This window comes from Anopheles funestus, chromosome 2RL, assembly GCF_943734845.2.
Source record: "Anopheles funestus chromosome 2RL, idAnoFuneDA-416_04, whole genome shotgun sequence".
Classification (NCBI taxonomy): domain Eukaryota; kingdom Metazoa; phylum Arthropoda; class Insecta; order Diptera; family Culicidae; genus Anopheles; species Anopheles funestus.
The window spans coordinates 44,003,576-44,013,001 of record NC_064598.1 but is presented as its reverse complement, the minus strand read 5'-3'; the positions used below and the strand labels follow the sequence as shown (position 1 = coordinate 44,013,001).

At 43.3% G+C, this 9,426-nt stretch overlaps 1 long non-coding RNA gene across 1 annotated transcript; it reads right to left on the bottom strand.

Moving 5' to 3' along the window:
* Positions 1–1,904: 1,904 nt before the first annotated feature.
* Positions 1,905–2,739, bottom strand: LOC125760590 (uncharacterized). Its single transcript, XR_007418017.1, has 2 exons — positions 2,635–2,739; positions 1,905–1,954 (listed from the first exon to the last, which is right to left on the bottom strand). It is a non-coding gene; the product is annotated as an uncharacterized LOC125760590 (long non-coding RNA).
* Positions 2,740–9,426: the final 6,687 nt, after the last annotated feature.

The window sequence follows — 9,426 nt, the reverse complement described above, 5'->3', positions numbered from 1 at the left end:
GCGCCACTTGTTGAGGTTATCAACCGCTCCTGCGCAAATTTCATTCGGGCTTGCAAGTGGCACCGTTTCAGCAACGGAACGTTGCGGCGACACCGGCTGACCAGGTTGTCTTCTCCCAGGGAACGCTGTACCGTTCGATCATTTAGCGACAGTACCAGCTCGTCCCTGATTACCCTGCCCAACTTGAAAGGCTCGGCCTAGCAAAAGCGCGTCATCCGAGCATCGTCTCTCTCAGTTGTTTTGCGAGGAAAGCCCGACGACACCTTTGTCGCGGTGCTGTGTAGTGAAAGCAAAAATTTTCGCCAGCAACGCTGAGATTCTCCTGTAACAGGCTTTGACCTCACCTGTTTTGTTGCCTATCTTATCATCGGACTTTACGGACGTAGGACACATTGAGACGTTACTCAATGGTCTGGAAATAAATGGATACAGATTAGTTACGTTCCATGCCAAGTCCAGATTAAGTCTGTCTTGCTTTGGCCCGGTACTTTATTATATATCATTCTTAAGTTTGCTTACGTTTGACGCCTTTGTTGTTCTTGGGCGGAGCCTCGCGGGTTGACCTACTTAAACGATTTCGTCGCTTAAACGCTTTCGTCATAGCGTGGACATGTTTTGCCTCGTAAACAATATTGGGCTTCGCTGCGCGGGTCAGTTTTGATTTTTGGTTTGGTGTTATTAAATAATCATGTGGCCAATGCCTACGCAGCACATGTATCTTGCATTGGACTCATTTACTTTATGTGGGTCATAAATTTGGGTTGCGTACTTGTGTTGTCTATTTCTCATGGTTGTGTTGTCTATTTCTTAAATAACTGTCACTTTAATACTAGCTGTATAGCAGATTAGATATTATCTGCTACAGCGTCATCCGAGCATCGTCTCTCTCAGTTGTTTTGCGAGGAAAGCCCGACGATACCTTTGTCCCGGTGCTGTGTAGCGAAAGCAAAAATTTTCGCCAGCAACGCTGAGATTCTCCAGCAGCCGACAGACGCTGGATCAGCGAACGCTGTTTGGCAGTTGCGTGTACACCACGACCCATCGGAGACAAAAAATCATTAAATTTATGAGTTCACCAGACGCTTCAGAAGTCAATCGTATGAAATCCCTTCCACCGCTTAGGTACCCTACGTGTGAGATACCCCCAGGGATTTGAAAAATCATCTTAAAGCATGTGGTCCTTATCACATCTTCGAATAATGGAATCGGTGCTTAAGTCCCATTAATAAATGATTATTGTTCAGTCCTAGCAAAATTATAGAATAATCGTTTTCAAAATTTTGAACTGGTAGCCCTTTTAAATGAGAATATCTCTCGCTTGTCTCATCGATAAGAGAATATTTCAAGATGTATGGCATCATCCAAGTCGAGTCGAGATCCGCCACCAAGACAGGTATTATAACTACGTCGTTAGCAGGATCGTCCTGCCTGCAACAGACGTGAACTTGCATCCGTAATGGTGTACGTATATCCCATTAAGTAAAGGAGGTCAGCCAAGAACTGGGTGACCTTTGTTCGCGTATTGTCAGCCATCGTATATGACGCGCCGGGCACAGGGAATGAGACCGCTCCTTGTGGCCCAGCGGGACGGATGGGACGATCGGCTATGCCTTGAACTAGTCTCGCTGTTGTGTACTCTGACTGTGTCGGTGTATGTTGCGAAGAATTGTCTTATATCTACAGTTTTAGTTCCTTTGACAGGGCACAGTTTCTCTCTTTTCTTTATTTTCTAACTTAAACATATCGTACCAATATCACTTCCTGCTAATGTTTCTTGTCGTAAAATTTTGAACTCCATCTTGTCGAATCCAGCATACAACACGACTGGATCGGATCTGGATTTTCGAGACCTGCTCCAGGTATACTAAATCTGGTCTTACAAAAGTCTCATTTAAACGTTTTATTATCTCGGGAATATTTGGAAAGTGATCATGGTTTTTTCAGAGGTATCAACCTCATAACAAAGTCGGGAAATGGCGATTGTTTTCGTTGTGAATTTAAAAGGCATTTTGGATGTATCAAATGATTTCCTTTCTATTTTCCCCTGTCATCATTAAACAGAAAGAATTTGTGTATTGAACAAATGAAATCTTTTGAAAATAGCTTTAGTTGATAGTGTTTTTCAATTCTTCTTCAAACCCGTAAGGCGAGAGAACCGTGCAAAACAGTTCATCACCACATTCTCACATTCGAGGTGCGGTCTCGTCAAATCTGTCAAGGATTAAAACGGTTGTCTGACAGTCCGACTACAAGTTTAATGAGCTTGAGCGTGACGCAATTTTGGCGATGTATATGTTTGCTCTGAATCCTCCAGGTATTTCCTGATCCCAACTTCTTTTGCGGCTGCTACTTCCTTCATTCGCTTCAACATAATTGATGAGGCTTCCACCCACTGTTTCGACAAACCATTCTGCATCGGACTGTTCGTATCTAGTATAAGCTTGATTGATTGATTGATTGCAGCAATTGAGCTCGTAAGAGATCTTTCGCATTTCGCGCAAAACCAGCATTCCTCTGGCCTTTGTTTGTGTGAAAACTTAGTACACGTTAAGTGAAACCATAGATCACATGGTTAAAACATGGTTAAAAAAGATCATCAAAACTTTTGATCATGGTTTCTTTAGAGGTATCAACCTCATAACAAAGTCGGGAAATGGCGTTTATTTTCGTTGTGACCTATTCTCCCTATTTTCCCCTGTAATCATTGAACAGAAAGAATTTGTGTATTGGACAAATTACATCTTTTGTAAACCGCTTTAGTCGATAGTTTTTTTCAAATCTTCTTCAAACTCGTACGGTCTACTTGACAGAAAAGAAAAAAATGTCAGTCATCAAATGTCATCAAGCCGAGAGAACCGTGCGAAACAGTTCATGACCACATTCTTATACTGTGGTGCGATCTCATCGAATCCATCAAGGATTAATACGGTCGTCTGATAGTCCGACTGCAAGTTTAATAAGCTTGAGCAGGACTGCTCTCGGCGCATATTGCTAGATCAACACGATCTTCTGTGTAATCATTAATGAGAAGGAATTTGTCAATTACAAGAATGATTTCTTTTGAAAATAATTTTAATCGACAGATTAAACGTAGTTCAATGCATTTTTTCAAATTTTCTTTGAAGCCGTAAGATCGACTAGACAGAAAAAAAACTGTTAGTACTTGATCATGCCTAGAGAACGGTGAGATATAATTCTTGACCACATTCTTGCATTATGGTACGATCTCATCAAATCCATCAAGGATAAAAACGGTCGTATGATAGTCCGACTGCAAGTTTAATAAGCTTGAGCAGGACTGCTCTCGGCGCATATTGCTAGATCAACACGATCTTCTGGGTGCTCACATATGTTAGTTTGTTGTTAACTTGTCATGATGTTGAGTCCCACCTCTTACCCCATGTTCTTGTCGCGTTGTTTTACATATAGCAAATATTGCAACACTCGTTTCCGTTAACATTTGTTAAACAACTTGTCACCTATGTCTTATATTTGCTGTCACATCCTTCAATTAGTTCGTTCTGTAGAAGTAGTTTACAACTCGGGGATTTATCTTTAAACAGTATATTGATGCATTGATACTATTTTCATTTTCCCCTGTAATCATTAATCAGAAGGATTTTGTCAATTACAAGATCGATTTCTTTTGAAAATAATTTTAATCGACAGATTAAACGTAGTTCAATGCATTTTTTCAAATTTTCGTTGAAGCCGTAAGATCGACTAGACAGAAAAAAACTGTTAGTACTTGATCAAGCCGGGAGAACTATGAGAAATAGTTATTTACCTCTTTAAAGAGCTTGAACGCCATGTTCGCTACTATTTTCATTTTTTCCTGTAATCATTAATCAGAAGGTATTCAGAAGTTGAGTTGAGGGAATGATATCTTTGAAAAATAGTTTTATTCGGTACATGAAATCCGTAGTTCAACGCATTATTTAATATTCTTCGAAGCAGCACGATCGACTTGACAGAAAAAAAATTAGTACTTGATCATGCCGAGAGAACGGTGAGATATAGTCTTTGATCACATTCTTGCATTATGGTACGGTCTCATCGAATCCGTCAAGTATTACATCGATCGTCTGTTAGTCAGACTACAAGTTTAATGAGCTTGAACGCCATGCTCGCTACTAATTTCAATTTCCCCTGTAATCATCAATCAGAAGGAACTCAGAAGGTGAATTGAAAGTGCGATATCTTTGAAAAATATTTTTATTCGGTACATGAAAACCGTAGTTGAACGGATTAGCCGTGGGACCTGGTCAAAAGCTGCAAGAATCGCTCGCTATCTTGACGGTTCCTTATTATAACGCCAATCGTGCGGTCTAAACGTGTATTGCCTTAATCTGAGCTATGGTTTTGCTATGATATTCAGACTGTTTGCCAGGCCGACGACGAGGAACTATTGTGCGAATTGTCGAACGAATTAGCGATGAATAGCAGGAATAGAAAAACTTAAAGGTGTGTAAAACGTTAGTAAAGGAATAGACAAACAAATGTCAGCGACTCTGGTTTCGAATCACCTGATACAACATTTTGTTATCTGTCTATGCGCATAACATAACAATCAGAAAATTGTCTTATGATTACTTTGATGATCGTAGCGTTTCAGTAAAGAGAACTATAACACGTCACGTAGGATGTTCACACTGTATAGGAAGAATAGAAGAAAATCTTGGAAATTCTAGAAAGATACAGCAATCGTTTTCATTCTTATCAATCGTTAACGCATCGTAACGCACGACAACTCACGACGACAATATGAATGTTCAAATAAAGTTTGGCTTATTGCTTAACTCTTGTGTTGTTTTTATTGCATGTGTATTGAGAAATTGATCGATTTAACACGAGAAGTTTATGCTTACATCAAACGATACCAAATTCAATTTGATATTAGATAATCTCGATTAGTTGGATCTTCTTCTTCTTCTTGTTTCTTGACTCATGGTGGAGCACGTTAGCGAAGACATTGCCTGGTCGCCAATCCGTTTCCACGAAACTCGGTTAAGGTTCGACAGGATCTATCACGGTCGGAGTCTTCGATAAGCAGGTACTTTATCTTCGTCGCATTGATGCTCAATCCAATTCTATCGGCTTTGCGTTACAGTCGGGTGCACGCGTCGCAGATGTCTATCCATTGATGTCGATGTCATCCGCGAAGCCGAGAAATTGTAGAGAACGAGTGAAAATCGTGTCCTGGATGTTGAAGCCCGTTCTTCGCATGACACCTTCCAGAGCGATGTTAAACAGCAAACAGGCGAGTCCGTCCCATTGCCTCTGAACCCGGTGAGATCCACGATTTCGATAGTATGTTCGATACTCTCACCTTGCATTGCACCCCATCAATAATGACCTTCAACAGCCGTACCAGCTTCCCTGGGAATCAGTACTGCTGCATGGTGTGCCATAGTTCGGTCCGATCTATGGTGTCGTACGCTATTTTGAAGTCAATGAACAGGTGGTGCGTAGGGATCTGGTGCTCTCGGCACTACTGTAGGATCTGCCGTAGAGTAAAGATTTGGTCGGTGGTCGATTTGCCTCCAACAAATCCATCTTGGTAGCTTCTGACGAAATCTGTGGCAAGGGGCGCAAGTCTGCAGAAGAGTATTCGGGACAGGATCTTATAGGCAGCATTCAGGACTGTTATGGCTCGGAAGCTAGCACAGTCCAGTCTGTCGCTGGGTGTATGACAACCAGTTTCCACTCGTCCGGTAGTTGTTCATGGTCCCAAAATCCTTACGATCTGCCGATGCATAATGGCGGCCAGTCCCTTCGGGCCCATATTGAACAGTTCTTCCACCAGACCAGGATTTTCCGTTGCCACTTGTTGTATTTCAACTGTTTGATGGCACTGATGACTTCGTCCAAGGATGGCGGGGCCATTTCGTCATCCTGCTGGCTGACGTAATACTGCTGTCCTCTGTTTCCTGTGCCCGGTTCGGTCTCTCCTACATCTGCTCCATTCAGAGGTCTGTTTCACATTTCAATCACCTCTCGCTCGTCCGACAGGATGTCTCCTTGCTTATTGCGGCACATAGCGGTCAACACCCTGCGGAAGTTAAGAGTTTCCGCCGACTAGGATAGCTGCTACATCTGTCGCTCATCCGACTCTTTGAAACTGCCCTTCTTGTCTGCTTCCTTCTCAGTCGTCTGTAGTTTTTCACGTCCTGCCTGGTCTCGCCCTGCGTTGTTCTCGTATAGTGCTCACCTGCACTCATCACCAAACCATTCCTTCCTTTGACTACGTGTTACGCGTAGACATGCGCGTATTGAATTAGAACCGCTCGATTCGTTCCAATCTTCCTAATGAGTGAACGAGCTCCGCACAATAGAATTATGAACGACGAATTTTCCGCTCGCCAATCGTACTGTGGTAGTCAACAAACTGAATGATCAACACCGCCTCACGGACGAGGTGCGGAAGAACTGACGTACGCGTTCAGTTCACAACACTGATCGAAGTGGAGCGCACTCAATCCTTTAAAAGAATCGTTTGTCCCATGTCTAGTTACGCGGTCAATTGTTCGATCGCCCGTGCTGGGATTAGTTGGATAAACTTGTAAATAAAGAAAAGTAAGTAAATGTAATGAAGTAAGTAATGAAACGATCGATATTACTATTAATATTAATATTAATATAACATTAAAGGTTTTTTTTTATTAGTTTGCTTCTGTACGATTGGGCGAAAAAGAGTGTAAATATATTTTAGAACAAAAAAAACTTCATGAAGGTAAGTAGCCAAATGTGTATTTATTTTGTAAGTTAGCACTATCATCCTTTCGGGTTGTCGAATTTTCGGATCGTGGTAGGCAAAATTTTAACACGACATGAATTTCATGTAACACAGTTCAAATTTATTGCCCTGACTATCCTTTTGCCGAGTCCGAAAATAAGAGCGCCGGTCCGCTTGCCGCCACCATATATTTATATCCTGACGCCCTCTACCGGAATCCAGCGGTCCTAGTACAGGGATGTCAAACAGTTTTGACATTCTCCGGCCCAGCGCAGGAACGTTATGAACGTTCCGGTGTTTTGTTTATCCCTCTGCTGTCAACAATACCGCGTGATTTGTCGCGTTTCTTTTCGATTGTTTCCGATACGTTTTCCTCACAAATCGACTTCGTACATCTAACATCTAACACAGCTAACTTCGCGGCTGATCGTGTATGCAATTCTTGCGCTGTCTGTATTGTGGCTTGTCTTACTTGTCCATCTTTCTCCGTTATTACATCAACTACGCGTCCTTTCAGCCACTTGCTTCTCGGGAGGATCGAGTCTACTATCACTACTATGTCATTTACAGCTACCGGTTGCACTCGGTCAAACCACTTATCCCGGCGCGTTAACGTAGGTAGATACTCTGCCGCCCATTTCTTCCAAAATAACTCAACTAACGCCTGCGATGCTTTCCAGTTCATTTTTAGGAGGGCAGTTGTATCGTCAAAGGTCTTAGTGGGATGCGCAGCGTTCAATATACCAAGGAGAAAGTGATTTGGCGTCAATGCGGGCTCCGATTCGTCGTCAAGGGGTATTGGCGTCAGCGGTCGAGAGTTTACATCCATTTCGACTTCCGTCAGTGCTGAAAGTAAATTTTCATCGATGGGAAGCCGAGGCATTAGTATTCCGCTAAGAACCTTTTTCACCGATCGGACTAATCGTTCCCAGCAACCCCTAGAACGTGGTGCACCGGGGGGGTTGAACTGCCACTGTAACACTTTTTTCCAGCTTAGCCGTTTCTCTGCCAATCGACCATCTATTTGCTGGTCCCAGTCTATCCCAGCCCAAATCTCTTGCGTGAGGTGTTTTATGTACACAAGGAAGTTGCCAATCAGACCTATGGGATCATACACGATCGTTAAGGTGTTAAGTACTTCCTTCTTGCTGGGAGGATGTTGGTTGGTTGCCCGAGGATGTTGGTGTTCAAACCTAGATGCGTTACGGTTCTTTACAAACTGTGCGCTACTAGGAGAGCACGTGGTTCCGAACGTTATGACCGCCATAGCATCAATCGCTGGTTCTCTTCCAGCAATATCATTAACGTCCCTGAAAAAGAATTGCGATCGTTGGTCTTCAGATCTCATTCTTATCTGGACGAACATTTCCTTTATGTCGCCAACGATTGCGATGCGATGTTCACGGACTTTGTAGAAAACTGCTAACAGCGAGGCTAATATGTCCGGACCGGTTAACGGAAACGAGTTGAGGTTCACCCCACGTGACTTTGCAGCTGGTGGAAATACTGTGAGGAACCAATCTCTCGCACCCTGCGCTTCCTCTTTCTCATACCGTTTTCCTAGGAGCGTCTTCGCTGCGGTATGTATTTCTATCTCCTTTTCGTAATCTTTCGAAAGCATTTTCACTGAAGTCTTTGTTACTTCGAGTGACTCAATCTTGAAAATTTCATTCCTAACGTTATCTATTTTTTGTAGATCGTCTGTTCCGCACATGCAAATGTGGAACTTACTATGGACATGGTCGTCGCGTGGTGAATTACCGGATTCTCCGAAGACGATCCACCCTAAAGGTGTCTTAACAGCGGCTGGCTCTTGTCTTTGGCCTTCTGCGTATCGAAGGGGACGCATGAGGTAACAATTATCAATACCGATGAGAATACGCGGTTTAACGTTCTTATAAGATTGTAACGGTAGGCCCTTTAAATGTTTGTGCTTTTTAGAAACCTCTACGGTGGAAAATGATTGTGATGGCAACGACAGGGTCTCAAGAGAATGCACTTTCGGAAGCGTAAAGACCTTGTTCCTATTCTTTGGGTTGGCGATCTGAATGGCCAAACGCATGGAACGGGTTTCTTCCTTTTCGAGGTCTCCGGTCCACCGGATGCGCAATGGATGGGGAGTCCCGTTAAGTCCCAGTTCGTCTACTAAACTTTCCTCAATGAACGTGCCTGTTGAACCACTGTCAAGGAAGGCATACGTTTCTACAATCTTGCCATTTCCAAACACGAGTATGGGTACGTATTGCAACAGCACACCTCCAGTTGTAGACATATGGGAGTTAATAGACTCCGTAATGGACGAGTTCACCGCATTGTTTATCCGTGTTGGCTCTTCCGGCTGTTGAGCGCCGGGCACGTTGTTTGAGCCTCGTTTTTGTTCTGCGTCGTGCAATAGTTCGTGATGGGTTAACCGGCAACCATTCACCCCACACGACTTTTGTAATCTGCATCTGCCCCCGTGTCGACGCAAACACTGTCGGCATGCGTTACCGCGCACGACGGCCCAACGTTGATCCGTATTCATTGCCAGGAACGTGGGACACTGGTCTAGTCTACGACATGATCCCTTGCAGGTAATGCAAGACGCGTCTTTTCTGTGAGAGGAAGAAGACGATTCAACAACTGTTTCAGGAGTTTCGCTTACCATTGTATTCAGGTATGTCGTTGGCTTGTTTTTTCGTCCTTCTAAA